Below are 19009 nucleotides of genomic sequence, written 5' to 3' on the forward strand. Positions count from 1 at the left end.
CGGCCATCATCCAAAAGTCTACAAACAAGACGTGCTGGAGAGGGGGTGGAGAAAAAGGAACCCTATTACACCACTGGTGGGATTGTAAATTGGTGCAACCACTGTGGAAAGCAGTATGGAGATTCCTCAGAAAACTAAAAATAGAACTACCTTTGGATCCAGCAATCCCACTCCTGGGCATCTATCCAGAGAACTCCATGACTTGCAAAAACCCATATACTCTGATGTTCATTGCAGCACTATTTTCAATAGCCAAGACATGGAAACAACCTAAATGTCCATTGACAGAGGAGTGGATCAAGATGATGTGGTACATATACACAATGGAATATTACTCAGCCATTAAAAAGAACGAAATACTGGCATTTTTAGCAACATGGATGGACCTAGAAATTATCACACTAAGTGAAGTCAGTCAGACAATGAGACACCAACATCCAATGCTTTCACTGACATGTGGAATCTAAAAAAAGGACACAATGAACTTCTTTGCAGAACAGATGCTGATTCACAGACTTTGAAAAACTTATGGTCTCCAGAGGAGACAGTTTGGGGGGTGGGAGGATGCACTGGGGTTGTGGGATGGAAATCCTGTGAAATCAGACTGTTATGATCATTATACAACTACAGATGTGATAAATTCATTTGAGTAATAAATAAATAAATAAGTAAATAAATAAATAAATAAATAAATAAATAAAAGCACTCTTTCATTGTGCATTTGACATAATAACCAGTCACTTATGATTTGTCAATCTATGGATTAAAACAAGTTAGTTATTTTTAATAAAAAAATCATCTTAAGCTTTTATATTTAATTTGGTTTTATAAGAATATATTTTATAATAAAAGCATCAAAGCTGATTGTAAACCATGAAAACAATACAAATACATTTTTTAAACAAATAAATCATCTCTCTCCTACACTCCCTAAGTCAGAGAACAGGCAACAACCAACTTGAATTTATTGCTTTTTATCTTCAAAATTCACTTTATTGGGGTTTTTTAATTACAAAAGCCTTGCTGAAACAAATGAAACGACACAATATATAAAGGCAATAATCTTTCCTTCATCCTCCTTCTAATCTCACCTCCTGGGATTAGCCATGTTACTAGTGTAGTATACATCCTCCCAAACTTCTCCATGCTCAAACAATAGAATACAAAATTTTTGAAATTTTTTATAAATCATGGGCTGTATTTTTATCTATAACTTACTTTTCTTTTCCTTTTTTTTTGCCTTTTTGCCTTTTTGCCTTTTCTAAGGCCGGACCTGCGCCATATGGAGGTTCCCAGGCTAGGGGTCTAATCGGAGCTGTAGCCGCCAGCCTACGCCAGAGACACAGTAACGCAGGATCCAGGCCGCCTCTTCGACCTACACCACAGCTCATGGCAACGCCAGATCCTTAACCCACTGAGCAAGGCCAGGGATCGAACCCGAAACCTCATGGTTCCTAGTCAGATTCGTTAACCACTCAGCCATGACGGGAACAACCATAACTTACTTTACTGACCTAACTCTGTGTCCTGGATATCTCTCAAGGACAACTGATGTAAATCCAATTCAGTCTTTTAAATAGTGATCTGATATTCCCTAGCATGAATGAAACACATTTTTTAACCATTCCCCTATGGATATTCACTTTTTTTTTTTTAACCGTTCTCTCTCTCTCTATGTGAGTGTGGTGCATGGGGGAAGGGAATGTAGGGGAAAGGAGCAGCACTAAAAACAATATTTCCATAAACATAATATACATAGGAAATACACTCAAAATATTCAATGGCTGGCATGGCAAAGAAACAGAATAACCAGAATTAATATCCAGTCAATCAGCTAGTACACCATGCCTATATGTAATTCGATTATCAGCTCTACTTTTGGATTCTTTCTTTTACATTGCTGTTTCTATTTCTAGAGCAAGTTTTCCCAAAGATTACTGTCTATTGCTACAAAAGTCACCCCAAAACTTGGCTGATTAAAACAACAACAATTATCTTATCATCTCTCTGTGTGCTCTGGAATTTAGGAAGGGTTCAGCTGGCAGATCCTGATTTGTGATTTCTCATGCAGTTGTAGGTAGATGATGACTGGTGCCCAAACAATAAGGGGTGAGAAGTCTGATCAGCCTCTTCTCCCTCTTCATGTAGTCTCAGAGCCTCTCGATGTGGTCTCTAGTATGGACTAGTTTAGGCTTCCTCATAGCATGATGGTCTTAAAACAGCTGGATTGTTTATGGGGGTAGCTGAAGGCTTCCAGAGAAAGTATTTTAGTGAACAAGGAAAAAGATGCATGGCCCTCTGTGACCCAGCCATGCACAAAGCCTCACTTCTGCCACATTCTCGTCATTACAGATGAGTCACAAGTCATCCTGATTCAGTGGGAAACCACATGTCCTCATGGGGGAGTGGTAAGGTTCTAGAAGAATATTTCTGAGTATAAAATATTTTGCGTCCATTTCTGAAATATAAAACGTGTCACGGTTTGCCCTCTGGCCACAACTTACATCCTTCCTACTTGCAAAATATGCTCACTCTCTCCAAAAACTCGTCAACAGTTTCATCCCACTGTGGCATTAGGCTCAAGAGCTAGGATCTTACCATCTAAATTAGATCCAGGTCTAAATGATGTTACTTGTGTATGGTTCTTGAGAAACAGATTGTTTAGTGTTTTTCCTATCTGAATATCTGTGACTTAAAGAGACAAGTTACCTGTCCTACATGTACCCAACATGCAAAGGTGGGAGAGTTTTAGGGTAACTGCTATGGATAGCTCATTCAAAAAGAAAAAAAAAAAAAATGACAGGTGCACAGCAGGCATTGGTGTACCCAATGCTGTAAGCCTCGCAGACAACTCTGTTGCTAATTCCTTGATTAAGACCCAGTACTGCCCCATGAGACTAACTAAGATCCTCTGGGGTCTTAGTTCTGAGTCATTTCTTTGGGGTTTTTTCCCACTGAATTAGCCTATATTTTCAGCTAAGTTGAGACGTTTTCTTGGCCTGTAGAAGTTTCTGGCTGTAGATAATCAAAGGGTCCAAAGCTTGCTTCATGTGGTACTGCTTCTGGTCATTTCAGTTCAAGCTGAATTTTAAAATTTTGTGGGCTTTTTGTATATCAATTTATAAGCTGTACTGTATAAAAATCATACTCTAAAATCTCTTTAAGATAATTCCTCTCTACCTTGGGTTCCCTGTGAAGTTCCTACAAAACAACACCCTTAAGATTCTTAGAAGCCCTATTGTTTAATGGGGAGGATCTGTGAGGCAGTTCCTTAGGTCCTTTGAAGGTCTTTGTCTTAAAAGGGTCTATGACGCACCGTATTCATAGCAATGGCCCCAATGCTCACTTGGAGCCTTGTTACTTAAACTTCAATTACAAATCTAATGGTCATGGCTGTCCAACTTGCCAGATTCCTAAAGATGCTAATTAGAAAAGTAGAAGAGGTAAGTAAGGGTGGCACAACTATGGTCAGGCAAAGTGATAGTAATGAGATATTACAGATGAAGTCAGACACAGGGCAGGATGAAGAGAAAGAGATAAAGAGAAAAAATAACTCAAACTACTCAGTAATCTGAGTTACTTAATTTTCTTGAGGATAATACGATACTCCCCAGTAGTAATGAGATCAGGAGAGCCCCAAGGGATCACAGAGACATTAGTTGACATTCACTTTGGCATTGTGCTTTAGAGCACAGCTTAGGAACTAGACCCTCAGTTTTCATCTCAGCTCCACTACTTCCTGATTGTACAATCTTAGGTAAGTTGTTTTATGACTGTGCCTCAGGTTTTTTATATTTGAAATGGACCTATCACAACCTATCTTGTGGGGTGATTGCTAGGGTTAAGTGATAGAATACATACTAAATGCTTAGACTAGCACCTGGGACACAGTAAGCACATAAATGTCAGGTGTTGTTATCATTATTGTTGTCTTGTTTAGTTGGCTTTAGAGGACAAAATACTTGGATTCCATCACAAGTGGTTAAAATATACATCATTTGGTGTTGAAAGAACTATGCTCCAGTTATCCGAAAGATCTCCTTATGTGGAATTTCTCATTCTAGTGAAGCCAGACTACTAATATATAAGTGTTTCCATCTCACAAATAAGAAAACAGACATAGCTAATGTGCGATGCTGAAATGAGAAGCTAAATTTCCCTCATGAAGTCAATCCTGAGTTCCAGAAGTTCTTCTCTATAGTTCAGGGAAGGATTTCATTCTTTTGTTTTGTTGGCCCCCACTGCTCCATCCTTTTTTGAAGGGTGTCTTTGAGTGCTGTTTTCCAGTCTGGTCTTCCTGTTGCTATTTTCTGACATTCCAGTGACAGGCAAAATTTCCCTAAATGTGTGATAGAAAATGTTCTAGGAGTTTCCCGTCATGGCGCAGTGGTTAACGAATCCGACTAGGAACCATGAGGTTGCGGGTTCGATCCCTGGCCTTGCTTAGTGGGTTAAGGATCCGGCATTGCCGTGAGCTGTGGTGTAGGTCACAGACGCAGCTCAGATCCCTCATTGCTGTGGCTCTGGTGTAGGCCAGCAGCTACAGCTCCGATTCGACCCCTAGCCTGGGAACCTCCATATGCCGTAGGAGCGGCCCAAGAAATGGCAAAAAGACAAAAGAAAGAAATGAAAATGTTCTAATATTTCCTCCAGTTACCAACATTCAGGGGACATTAAAATCAAAAAGCGGATTTCCCGTCATGGCGCCATGGAAACAAATCCAACTAGGAACCATGAGGTTGCAGGTTCGATCCCTGGCCTTGCTCATTGGGTTAAAGATCTGGCATTGCCACGAGCAGTGGTGTAGGTCGCAGATGTGGCTCGGATCCCAAGTTGCTGTGGCTGTGGCATAGGCCAATGGCTACAGCTCCGATTAGACCCCTAGCCTGGGAAACTCCATATGTTACAAATGCGGCCCTAAAAAGAAAAAAGACAAAAAAAAATAAGAATCCAAAAGCATCCCTAGATCCAAAGATAGGAACAACATTCCAAATAATCATTCTGAGCAGCTTCTTGAAATTTGAAGGAATGCAAGTCTCTTTTAACAATCTACTAAAACTACTGATCTTTCCCCCATTAAAAAATGCAAATGTGTATTTTGAGCATAATATCAGGGGATTCATGTGCATTTCCCCTAAACTACTGATACATCAGTTGCTGCATCCATGAACAACAGTTTAAGAACGTTTGATTTAAAGGCATTAGCAAGGTGTGACTTCCTAGAAAAGCAGAGTATTTTTTTTTTCTGATGGGTTATTTGTCTTCTTTCCAAAAATCATAAGCAAAAACAATTTCTAATACAACGTATTGAGATTATCTCCTCCAGAGACAAGCCATAATCCCTCGCCTATTTTCCCCAAGTCTATGTGTATCTATAACTATTCTTGAATTGTCAAGGCATTCTTAAATTTGACCCTCATGTAATTGCAGAATCTGTCTTCCAGGATTATTTTCCAAAATTTAATTTCAGTTTGGGATTTGGTTTTAAGCCAACAATTCAAATAGTCAAAATACCTTATACTATTCTGAAGAAATGTTCTCAAATTGCTCCAGTCCAACTTAGCTTTTCCTTCTTTAGAGTGTTCCTAAGGAATGAAATGTTCTGAGCTTGAATCTAATTCTATTTTTGTCTGCCTAGAAGAGCCATGGTTTATACTATATATCATAAAAGGAAATGCAGCGAGTCCTACAGATTGTTGGATTTTAATTTATTCTTTAAAAAGATGTCAGTTATACATCTTCAAAATATTGAATTTATACCCCGTCCTTAAGTTTTCTAAATTTGCCAAGAAATATCATTGAATTATTTATTTAATATATTCTATTTTATTTCTTTATTTTCTATTAAAAAATTGAAGCATACCCTAAGAGATGCAGATGAAGAAAAATATTGTCTATGGAGGGCACATAAAAGTTAGAGCTAAAAGATGAGTTTCTGTTGTAGCTTGGCAGTAACAGACCTGACTAGTATGCATGAGGATGCAGGTTTGATCCCTAACCCCACTCAGAGGTTAAGGATCCGGCATTGCTGTGAGCCATGCTGTAGATTACAGGTGCAGCTTGGCTCTTCTGTTGCTGTGGCTGTGGTGTAGGCCTGCAGCTGCAGCTCTGATTAGACCCCTAGCCTGGGAACTTTCATATGCCGCTGGTGCAATGACCCCCCCCCCAAAAAAAAGTTAGAGCTAAAAGAGGCATTAGAGGCTGTTAGTCAAACACCCTCATTTTACAGATAAGGAAACTGGGCCTAAGGGATTTCAACAGATCACTTTATAGTTCTTCTGCAAGGATGAACATAAAGTTTTTCATATGTGAACTTTTCAAGTGAGAAAAAGATATTTCCTAAAATCAATGTCTCAAAATCCACTTAACAACACTACCTTTGGAGAAAGTGGAGGAAATACAATTAAAATTTCCCCATCTATACAACTCTTATTGCATTCTTTATTAACATCTCTGTTTAAGTCTCTTACTGTATTACTAACAGCAACCTTTAAATAGAAATAAGCAGAGTCACATGGCGGGGAGAACTGAAAGTGTTTCTCTGTACTGTCTATAAAAATTCAGTTTCCCTGAGTGAGTTAAAACCAGAGATAGAAAGTTTTACACTCTAGTAGAATTAAAATTCCTGCTGACTTAAGCCCAAACCCTTATTTTTTACCTCCTCCATCTTCTTTTCAATCATAACCTGAATTTTTAAAGAATTCAATGACATTTTTCCTTCTTGCCTAAACTTGTACCAACTGCTGCTTTGATAATGATGCAGCATGTTAAGTAATGGGGAGACTTGGCAAAAGTTGTTTTAGTAGAAGGTTGTCTTATTGGAACATAAAATTGTTTCCCTAGAAAGTTGTTTTTATCCACAACCACAAATCACCAGGACCATAACATGTTACATTACCGCAAACAGTAGACCTACCATCCCGTGCCTTTGACCATATATAAATAAACTTTTTAATTTTCTTGATGGTAGATGTAGAATAGGAAGTTTTCATCAGATTTTTTAGTTCAAATTGTACATGTTGCAGGTTAAACAGCTTAGATGTGAACAGGGCTAGCATTAGACTTTACACTGCAGTCCTAGGTGTTTATTCAGCAGTTTCTCATCCAGGAAGAAATGAATGGTGCTACTTCTGTTCTAATGTTGACAAACTACAAGTGTAATTATTACTTTCTCCTAGAGTAACTATGATTTTACCTTTCCTACAGCACAAGGACAAGTAAATAGCCTTCTCTAATGATAGCAGGTTGTAAACACTGAGTTGCTGTGAACCTGAATATCCACTATCCAAAGGTTGCACTCTTATTATGTCTTACCATCAGCCAAAAATAATCTGTAGCACTGATAATAACTTTAACGCATAGCATCTCTTTCCCTATAATGATTTCCAAAAAGTCCCTTCCACGATACTTTGTAATTAGCACCATTACCACCTTTTCTTAGGACACACACACACAAAAATCCATGTAGTATTTGCCTCAATCCATCTATGATAATCTTAAATAAGGCCATTTAACACCTGGCTGCTAGGGGAGGTTGAAATATCCTGCCTGGCATCAGGCTGTAACAGAAAACCACTACAAGTTATCAGGCATGTGATTAACTGGAGAACTGCTATCAGATATTAGGTAAATGACAGGGAGCCTTCAGTTGCACAGCAACAAATTAAGGTAAGCGAAGCAAGGACCAGAAATGAGGAATATTGAGGTGCAATGGAAGTTTCCATTGGCTTGGAGCAGAGCTAGATAAAAAAATCAATCCTCTATCAGAAAAAAAAAAATCAATCCTCCAAGGATCATTTGTCACCTGTCAAGAGTGTAAATGACAATCTCCTATTAACAGCAAGAGAGAGGCCGCCCCCACAGCATATGGAAGTTCCCAGGCTAGGGGTGGAATCAGAGTTGTAGCCGCCAGCCTACACCACAGCCACAGCAACTGGGGTTCTGAGCTGCGACTGTGACCTATGCACAGCTCACAACAACGCTGAATCTTTAACCCACTGAGCAAAGCCAGGGATCAATCCTGCATCCTCATGGATACTAATCAGGTTCGTTACAGCTGAGCAATGACGGGAACTCCCAAGAGAGGACATTTTAAAAGTTTAGCCATCATGACAGCTCTTAGACAACACAAGGACTGCACATCAAGAATGGCTGGCCCTGAGTCTGCAGCTTTGTATGTGTGTGTGTGTGTGTGTGTGTGTGTGCCCTAAAAATTTGGTGTCTTCAGCAAGACATGTGCCCTACCTCAGGACCCAAAATTGAATATTTACTTCTTTTGTACCTGATACTGTGGTTACCTGAAGGAAGAGATTTGACAAAGAAAAAAAGTAAAAGGAAGAATAAGATTTTGGTTCAAAAAAGTCTTTTCGTGTCCTAATTTATACATAAACATAACAAGTGAACAGACTGAGGCAACAGCTTGTTGGTTCCCAACCATAGATTGTAGAGCGTCCCAGAGAAAGCTGTGTGAACTTTAGGCAATAAGTAGTGTGGGATTAGGACCAATCCTAGATTCCTTTGAAGAGGAGGCACAATACTTGCCTTGCCTTTCTGAGCACTGTTGGCTTTGCATCTGAGTACCTGTTACTGCCCCCTGGTGGCCCAGAGATTCCCATAACAAAGTCCCATTTCTTCCCGCAATAGGAACTCACACCACAACTCGTCTCCAGGGCCGGGCTTTCTTCTTTCCAAAGTTACAAGAGAAGATTTTAAATTTTATTTTTTGTCTTTTTTTTTTTTTGTCTTTTTTAGGGCCGCACCCATGGCATATGGAGGTTCCCAGGCTAGGGGTCAAATAGGAGCAGTAGCCACTGGCCTACACCACAGCCACAGAAACATGGGATCCAAGCTATGTCTGTGACCTACACCACAGCTCATGGCAACGCTGGATCCTTAACCCACTGAGCGAGGCCAGGGATTGAACCCGCAACCTCATGGTTTCTAGCTGGATTCGTTAACTACTGAATCACGACGGGAACTCTGGTTTTAAATTTTAAAAATATTTTTTATATGACACTCCTTTTCATGATGATACAGCAACTACTATAATAAATGTTTATGGAATGTGATCATTTTAATTAACAAAATCTTATGTTTATGGATTATATTCATTTGATATATTCATTTGATTTTGAGTATACATATGTGTATGTGTGTGTGTATGTGTGTATATATATATGATATGTGTATATATATATCATATATATGATATTATGATGCACATAATGTCATACAGGAGCTGTTGGGCACTTATTAGGTGCCAGGTGTACCTATTAAATTGTTTAATCACAACATTTCTTTCTTTTTTTTTTTTTTGTCTTTTGTCTTTATAGGGCTACACCCGTGGCATATAGAGGTTCCCAGGCTAGGGTTCTAATTAGAGATGTTGCTGCTGACCTATGCCAGAGCCATAGCAACTCAGTATCCGAGCTGTGTCTGTGACCTACACCACAGCTCACGGCAACGCTGGATCCTTAACCCACTGAGTGAGGCCAGGGATCGAACCCACAACTTCATGGTTCCTAGTTGGATTCGTTTCCTCTGTGCCATGATGGGAACTCCTAATCACACCGTTTCTATTAAGGTTATTTTACAGATGAAGATACGGGCTAAAGGGCATGCTTCTGGATCTGGAGCACTGCAAACAAGAATATATGAGGTATAGAAAGATGAAAGAAGGAAGAGAATGCAAGAAATAACAGGAATGCAAGATGAAGGGTATTTTTTCTCTACAGGATCTGGACAACTTTCTTTTTTTTTTTTTTTTTGTCTTTTTAGGCCCTCACCCATGGCATATGGCACTTCCCAGGCTAGGCATCAGACTGGAGCTGCAGCTGCCAGCCTACACCACAGCCACAGCAATGCTAGATCCAAGCCCTGTCTGTGAATTATACCACAGCTCACAGCAACACCAGATCCTTAACCTACTGATTGAGGCCAGGGATCAAACCTGCATCCTCATGTATATTAGTCAGATTCCTAACCCACTGAGCCACAATAGGAACTCCTGGACAACTTTCTTAAAGAGAAATTTTCTTTACTTAACTTCCAGAGAGGTCAAGTCCAAGGTCATACAATAAGTGCAAAACCCAGAGTTGAAACCAGTTTTCTCCAAATGCAAAAATTCTCAACTGTTCTGATGGTGATTATAATGGAATTTGGCCCAAGGACTAAAAAATCTGCACATCCTTTCTTCAATAAGCCACCTCTTCTCCCATGAGGACACTTAGGGAATATTATACATAGACCAGAATGGCTGGCAAAAGAACAACTGAATGCAAACTGAAGTTTTTGAGAAAGGCCAGATGACATGTGGAATTTTTGTGCTTAGGCTGAAGATGGCCTAGAGCTAGACACAAGAGGCTATACAGCATCCTTCTGGGTCCTAAGGAAAAGGGAAATGTGAGGTGCAGGAAGAGCAAAGAAGGAAGAGATGACAAAGAAACAAGAGTTGCTGCAGGAGAAAGAGTGAGTCTCTACATCATGGATGCAAGATCTAGACAACGTTTTAAAATAATAAATTAATCTCAAGTCTGTGGCTAATGAGCACAAAGCAAACTGAGTTCTGGTACTAGATAATTACATAAATTAAAAAGTCAAATCCAAATAAAACTGCCTAAGTCTATTTTGATTTTCTCTTGAATTATCCTATTTTCTGTCTATATTAATCAAATTAACAGGAACCACCCATGCTAAACTTTCACTTGACTTAGTGCTATGCATACACAGCTTATGAGTCTGGAAATATAGCTTTGTTGTACCTAAAGTCATTTTTTAGTGAAAGCTGCCCTGGTCAGCAATGTTGGAGGCATGGCCAGGAAATAAAAGGGCCCCTTGTGAATACAGAGAGCTTACTGTCACCACTGCTGATTCAAGTTCTGGAAACCGGAACTGTGATTGGATCAAGACTCAGAAGAACCACACAGTTCCAGGAATCATTTCAAGGACACTCAGAAGACCCTTGGAAAACTCTTCTAGAGCCTTTATAAGTTTGGATACAAAATTTTCTGTCTTGGGAAAAAGATGGAGTTGCTTATAAAAGATGTTCTAAGAGTGTAATTCTGTAAGCTTCTTGAGGAAGTAGATGAATACCAATCAAGTGAGACTAAGCAATAGCTATTTGTTCAGAGCTTGCTATAGAAAAGGAATCAGCCACTGTCACTTAGGTTTTGGTAAAGACTTAAAGACAGGCACAATTGGAAAGCTTTACAGTGGGAAAAAAGAGAAGGGTACAGGTATGTCCTGATGGGTGTTCTGTTGGCTTGGGGAAGCTGGAGGTGGGCTAACTAGAAACAGGGCATCCCTATGTGATTGGCTAGGGAAGCATATTGAGCCTTCTCTGGTTGATTCTAAATTGGAAGTGGGAACAAAAATCAGAGAATCTGTCAGTTACTAATCAAGTCCTAGCCAATGTAGGGCAACTGTTAAACAATTTATTGTTTAGCTTCCTGTATTATCAGTAGAGACATTAGTGTGACTTCCTACAAACCTGACTCAGAGCAGACTGGCTAGCTAGGCTATTTATTGTAGATAAAGGGGGATAACCTGGAAAGTTTGCTGCAGGTTGTGGGTCATTTTATATACAGCGTGGCCACTGTTCACTTTGTATACTCAATTTCTCACTCCAAACATATTTTTCCAAAAGAAATATATCTATACATATTGCAACAAAGTAAAAGAAGGTAAGGGAATATGTAACACACCAAAATATAATGAAACTTCTATGTCCAAAATTTTACTTGCTTGTCATTTTAATAAGGAAGATGAATGGGAAAAAAAAAATCTGTCCCCTGGAATCTTGAGCAATGTAAAGAAATTTCAATGATGTTTACATAAGTTTTTATTGCTAAACTACAGCAACAAAGAGACCCCAAAATATAATAACTTAAACAAAATAAAATATAACAATCCAGAGATGTGTAGGTGATCCAAGAGAGAACATCACCATCAACATCATCATCATCACCATCATCACCTATCTTTCTGTTGATCTAAGTAGTAATTCTGCTTTCAAAACCACTCATGACTCAGGTTCACTCATTCTTATTGTCCACTCCATTTATTGCTTTTCTATGTTCTTATAGGTTGGTTGTCTCACCTGCATGGTCATGGCTGGCTCACCACCATCCCATCTGTGTTCCAGCCCATAGAAACAGGAAAAGAGAAGTAGATGGAAAGCATCTTTCTTCAAAAAATATGGTGTGGCTACAATAGAATACAAATCAGCCATAAAAACAAATGAAATTCTGCCATTTACAGCAACATGGATGAAATAGGAGGGCATTATGCTATGTGAAATAGTCAGAGAAAGATAAATACTCTTTATCTATAATTTCACTTATATGTACAATCTAAAAAATACAACAGGGAGTTCCCGTCGTGGCGAAGTGGTTAACGAATCTGACTAGGAACCATGAGGTTGCGGGTTCGGTCCCTGCCCTTGCTCAGTGGGTTAAGGATCCGGCGTTGCCGCAAGCTGTGGTGTAGGTTGCAGACGCGGCTTGGATCCCACGTTGCTGTGGCTCTGGCGTAGGCCGGTGGCTACAGCTCCGATTCAACCCCTGGCCTGGGAACCTCCATATGCCGCGGGAGCGGCCCAAGTAATAGCAACGACAACAACAAAAGACAAAAAAAAAATTAATAAATATAACAAAAAAGAAGCAAACTCACAGATATAGAGAACAAACCAGTGGTTACCAGTGGGGGGGTGTAGTAGTGGGAGAGTGGGAGGTACAAACTACTGGGTGTAAGATATGCTCAAGGATGTACTGTACAACATAAAGAATACAGCCAACACTTTATAATAACTGTAAATGAAAAGAAACCTTTAAAATTGCATAAGTTTTTTACTTAAAAATTTTTTTAAATATGGTGCGGGAGTTCTACCCATATTCATATCCCACTGGATATAATGCAGTCATGTGGCCAAACACAGGTAAAGGAGAGTTTGAGAAATTTAGTGTGTGGCTGTACTGCCAAGTTGACTACAGAGAATCCATCACCAAAAGGAATATGAGGAAAATCAGTGTTCTCTGCCAGAGATAACATAATGGCTATTCATTTCAAGCACTGAGAAAGTTATTAAAGAACACAGAACACCTCCCACTCTGAAGCACTGCAATGTCAAGCCCATGAGGCTTGGTAATTAGCTGCAGGCAAATCCACAGCTATTCTTCATCTTAGGGATTCCACAGTTTCACAGGCATTGGTACAAAAAGCTCACCACCAGGATGGTGGAATAGAAGGACTGGAGCTCAACTTCTCTGCTAAAAACAACAAAATTTACAACTAAATGCTGAGCAATCTTCAACCAAATGGACCAGAAACCTTCAAAAAGATATCCTACTCCAGAAGACAAAGAGGCCACATCAAGAGTTAGGAGGGGTGATTATTCGATATAAGCAACCCCATACCTCCCAGGTGGGAAGCCCCACAGACTGGAAGGTAACTGGTTCACAGAGACTCACCTACAGGGGTGAGAGTTCTGAGCCCCACATCAAACTCCCAAGTGTGGGGATCTGGCACTGGGAGAAAGAGCCCCTGGAGCATCTGGCATTGAAGGCCAGTGGGGCTATGCGCAGGAGCTCCACAGGACTGGGGGAAACGGAGACCCCATTCTTAAAAGGCACACACAGACTTTCACGTTCACTGGGTCCCAGAGCAAAGCAAAGTCTCCATAGCAATCTGGGTCAAACCTGACTATGGTTCTTGGAGGACCCCTGGGAAACCAGGGGTGAATGTGGCTTGTTGAGGGGGAAGGACATTGGAAGTAAAACTCTTGGGAATCTTCATCAACATGCATTTCTCTGGAAGTGCCATTTTGGGAAAATCTGGCCCTACCCATCAGCACTGAGAAGCCCCAGGGCAAAAAACAATCCAGGTGGGATCACAGCCCTGCAGATCAGAAAACAGGCTGCCTAAAGACCACGCCCCCCCCCCACTGGCACACAGCTGCCTCTAATCTCCCCCAGAGACAAAGCCCCACCCACCAGAGGGATAAGAATCAGCTTAACCTACCAGTGGGCAAGCATCAGCCCCTCTCATCAGGGAGCCTAGAGCAAGCCCCCCATACCAACTTCAGCCACAAGGGGGGCAGACACCAAAAGTAAGAGAGGCTACAGCTCTATTATCTATAAAAAGGTCACTACACCAAACACCTATAAAAATGCAAAGACAGAGAACTATAACTCAGAAGAGGGAGAAAGAAAAAACTCCAGATAATCAGCTAAGTAATGAGGAGATTCTCAGCCTCCAGGAAAAAGACTTTAGACTGTTGATGCTGAAGATGATGCAGGACATTGGAAATAAACTGGAGGCAAAGATACATAACTTACAGGAAACACTGAGCAAAGAAATACAAGATATAAAATTTAAGCAAGACGAGATGCAAAATATAATAACTGAAATAAAAAATTCACTAGAAGCAGCCAACAGCAGACTACAGGAGGCAGAAGAATGAATAAGTGAGGTGGAGGACAAATTACTTGAAATTACGGATGCAACAGAAAAGAGAAAAAAGATTGAAAACAAATGAAGAGAATCTCAGAGAACTCTGGGACAATGTTAAATGCACCAACATCCATATTATAGGGGTGCCAGAAGGAGAAGAGAGAGAGAAGGGCACAGAAAAAATACTCGAAGAGGTAATAGCCAAAAACTTCCCTTACTTGGGAAAGGAAACACTCACTCAAATCCAGGAAGTACAACAAGTACCATATAAAATAAACCCAAGGAGGAATACACCAAAACACATATTAATCAAACTGACCAAAATTAAAGACAAAGAGAAAATCTTGAAAGCAGCTAGGGAAAAGAAACAAGTAACATACAAGGGAACCCCAATAAGGTTATCGGCAGATTTTTCAGCAGAAACTCTACAGGCCAGAAGGGAGTGGCATGATATACTTAACGTGATGAAAGGAAAAAACTTCCAACCAAGATTATCCTACCCAGCAAGGCTCTCATTCAGATTTGAAGGAGAAATCAAAAGCTTCACAGATAAGAAAAAGTTAAGAGAATTCAGCAACACTAAACCAGCTTTACAACAAATACTAAAGGAACTTCTCTAGGCAGGAAAGAAAAGATCAGCAACAGGAAACAAAAATACCACAAATGACAAGGCTCACCAGTAAAGGTATATATACAGTAAAGGTACAAAATAATCCATGCACAATTATGCCACCAAAATCAGAAATCGTGTGAAGAAAAGGATACAAATGCAGGACAATGGAGATGAACTTGCAATTAAGACCAACAACTTAAAACAATCTCATATATACATAGACTCTTATATCAAAACTTCAGAATAACTGCAAACCAAAAATCTACAATTGATACACAAAGAAAAATCAGTTCAAATACAGCACTAAAGATAGTTATCAAACCAGAAGAGGAGAGAACAAGAGAAGAAAAGAGGAAAAAAGAGCAACAAAAACAAATCCAAAGCAATTAATAAAATGGCAATAAGAACATACATATCGATAATTACCTTAAATGTTAATGGACTAAACACCCCAACCAAAAGACATAGACTGGCTGAATGGATACAAAAACAAGATCCACATATATGCTCTCTTCAAGAGACCCACTTCACTTCTAGGGACACATACAAATTGAAAGTGAGAGGATGGAAGAAAATATTCCATGCAAATGGGAATCAAAAGAAAGCTGGTAGCAATACTCATATCAGACGAAATAGACTTTATTTCTTTTATTTTTTATTACTCAAATGAATTTATCACATCTGTAGTTGTATAATGATCATAACAATCTGATTTCACAGGATTTCCATCCCACAGCCCAAGCACATCCCCCCACCCCCCAAACTGTCTCTTCTGGAGACCATAAGTTTTTCAATGTCTGTGAGTCAGCATCTGTTCTTCAAAGAAGTTCAGTCTGTCCTTTTTTCAGATTCCACATGTCAGTGAAAGCATTTGATGTTTGTGTCTCATTGTATGGCTGATTTCACTTAGCATGATAGTTTCTAGGTCCATCCATGTTAGACAAAATAGACTTTAAATTGAAGAATATTTTAAGGGACAAGGAAGATCACTACATAATGATCAAAGGATCAATCTAAGAAGAAGATATACCAATTTTAAATATCTATGCACCCAACATATATTCACCACAATATATAAGGCAACTGCTAACAACCTTAAAAGGACAAATCAACAATAACACAATCATAGTGGAGGACTTTAACACCCCACCTATAGCAATGGACAGATCATCCAGACAGAAAATCAATAAGAAAACACAGGGGAGTTCCCGTCGTGGCGCAGTGGTTAACGAATCCGACTAGGAACCATGAGGTTTCGGGTTCGGTCCCTGCCCTTGCTCAGTGGGTTAACGATCCAGCGTTGCCGTGAGCTGTGGTGTAGGTTGCAGACGCGGCTCGGATCCCGCGTTGCTGTGGCTCTGGTGTAGGCCGGTGGCTACAGCTCCGATTGGACCCCTAGCCTGGGAATCTCCATATGCTGCGGGAGTGGCCCAAGACCAAGAAATAGCAAAAAGACCAAAAAAGAAAAAAGAAAAGAAAAAAGAAAACACAGGCTCTGAATGAAGCATTAGACCAGATGGACTTAATAGATATTTATAGGACATTCCATCCAAAAGCAACAGAATACACATTCTTCTCAAGTGCACATGGAACATTCTCGAAGACTGATCACATCCTGGGCTACAAATCAAACCTTGGTAACTTTAAGAAAAATGAAATCATATCAAGCATCTTTTCCAACCATAACGCTATACAACTGGATATCAACAACAAGAAAAAAAAAACTGCAGAAAACACGAACACATGGATACTAAACAACAGGCTACTAAACAACTAATGGATCACTGAAGAAATCAAAGAGGAAATTAAAAAATACCTAGAAGCAAATGACAACAAAGATACCACACTCCAAAAACTATGGGATGCAGCAAAAGCCCTTCTAAGAGGAAAGTTTATAGCAATACAAGCCCACCTCAGGAAACAAGAAAAAGCTCAAATAAATAAGCTAACTTTACATCTAAAGCAGCTCAAGAGAGAAGAACAGACAAGACCTAAAGTTAATAGAAGGAAAGAAATCATAAAGATCAGAACAGAAATCAATGAAATAGAAATGAGGGAAACCATAGAAAAGATCAATGAAATGAAAAGATGGTTCTTTGAAAAGATCAACAAAATTGATAAACCCTTAGCCAGACTTATCAAGAAAAAAAGAAGACTCAAATCAATAACATTAGAAATGAAAAAGGAGAAGTAACAATGGACATCACAGAAATATAAAGGATCATAAGAGATTACTATATGCAACTATACGCCAATAAAATGGAAAACCTAGAAGAAATGGACAAATTCTTAGAAAACTACAATCTTCCAAAACTAAACTAAGAGGAAATAGAAAAGATGAATGGACTAATCACAAGAACTGAAATTGAAACTGTGACTAAAAAACATCCAACAAACAAAAGTCCAGGACCAGATGGCTTCACAGGCGAATTCTACCAAACATTTAGAGAAGCGCTAACACCTATCCTTCTGAAACTATTCCAAAAAATTGCAGAGGAAGGATACTCCCAAACTCATTCTATGAGGCCACCATCACCCTGATACAAAAACCAGACAAAGATACCACAAAAAAAGAAAACTACAGGCCAATTTCACTAATGAACACAAATGCAAAAATCCTAACAAAATACTAGCAAACCACATCCAACATTACATTCAAAGGATTGTACATCATGATCAGGTGGGATTTATCCCAGGGATGCAAGGGTTCTTCAATATCCGCAAATCCATCAGTGTGATACACCACATTAACAAACTGAAGAATAAAAACCATATGATCCTCTCATTTGATGCAGAAAAAGCCTTTGACAAAATCCAACACCCATTTCTGATTAAAAACCTTTCAGAAAGTGGGCATAGAGGGAACATATCTCAACATGATAAAGGCCATATATGACAAACCCACAGTGAACATCATTCTCAATGGTGAAAAGCTGAAAGAATTCCTACTGAGATCGGGAACAAGACAAGGATGTCCACTCTCCCCACTACTCTTCAACATAGTTTTGGAATTCCTAGCCACAGCAGTCAGAGAAGTGAAAGAGACAAAAGAAATCTGGGTTGGAAAGGAAGAAATAAAACTATCACTATTTGCAGATGACATGATACTATACCTAGAGACCCCTAAAGACTCTACCAGAAAACTGTTAGAGCTCATCCACGAATTTGGCAAAGTCACAGGACACAAAATTAATACACAGAAATCGATGGCATTTCTATAAACTAACAATGAAAGAGCAAAAAGGAAATTAGGGAAGCAATCCCATTTACCATCACATCCAAAAGAATAAAATACCTAGGAGTAAACCTACCTAAAGAGACAAAAGACCTGTACTCTGAAAACTATAAGACACTGATGAAAGAAATCAAAGATGACACAAATAGATGGAAAGATATACCATGCTCTTGGATTGGAAGAGTTAATATTATCAAAACGAATATACTACCTAAGGCAATCTACAGATTCAATGCAATCCCTAGCAAATTACCAAGGACATTTTTCACAGAACTCAAACAAAATATTTCAAAGTTTGTTTGGAATCACAAAAGACCCAGATAGCCAAAGACATCCTGAAAAAGAAAAATGGAGCTGGAGGAATCAGGATCCCGGGCTTCAGACTACACTACAAAGCAACAATCATCAAAACCATATGGTACTGGCACAGACAGACATATAGATCAGTGGAACAGGACAGAAAGCCCAGAATTAAATCCATGCACCTACAGCCAACTAATCCATGACAAAGGAGGCAAGAACATACAATGGAGAAAAGACAGCTTGTTCAATAAGTGAAAACTGGACGGCTGGTAAAACTGGATGGCCACATGTAAAAGAATGAAATTAGAACACTCCCTAACACCATACACAAAAATAAACTCCATATGGATTAAGGACCTCGATATAAGGCCAGACACTATCAAACTCCTAGAGGAAAACATAGGCCAAAC

General features: G+C 39.4%; 1 long non-coding RNA gene across 3 annotated transcripts in view; it reads right to left on the reverse strand.

Moving 5' to 3' along the window:
• LOC106507649 (uncharacterized) overlaps window positions 1-19009 on the reverse strand; it is a 279942-nt gene that overhangs the window by 202370 nt on the left and 58563 nt on the right. Inside the window, exon 2 of one of the 3 annotated variants that reach the window (XR_014807974.1) lies at window positions 12098-12204. The exons of the other annotated variants lie outside the window; for them this stretch is intronic. This is a non-coding gene — a long non-coding RNA (uncharacterized LOC106507649). The remainder of the gene's footprint in view (window positions 1-12097; window positions 12205-19009) is intronic. 3 annotated transcript variants of the gene reach the window in all.

This window comes from Sus scrofa, chromosome 6, assembly GCF_054392235.1.
Source record: "Sus scrofa isolate SSC_HxYL_T2T_F1_AM1 chromosome 6, Sscrofa_HxYL_maternal_Yorkshire_Landrace_v2.0, whole genome shotgun sequence".
Classification (NCBI taxonomy): Eukaryota; Metazoa; Chordata; class Mammalia; order Artiodactyla; family Suidae; genus Sus; species Sus scrofa.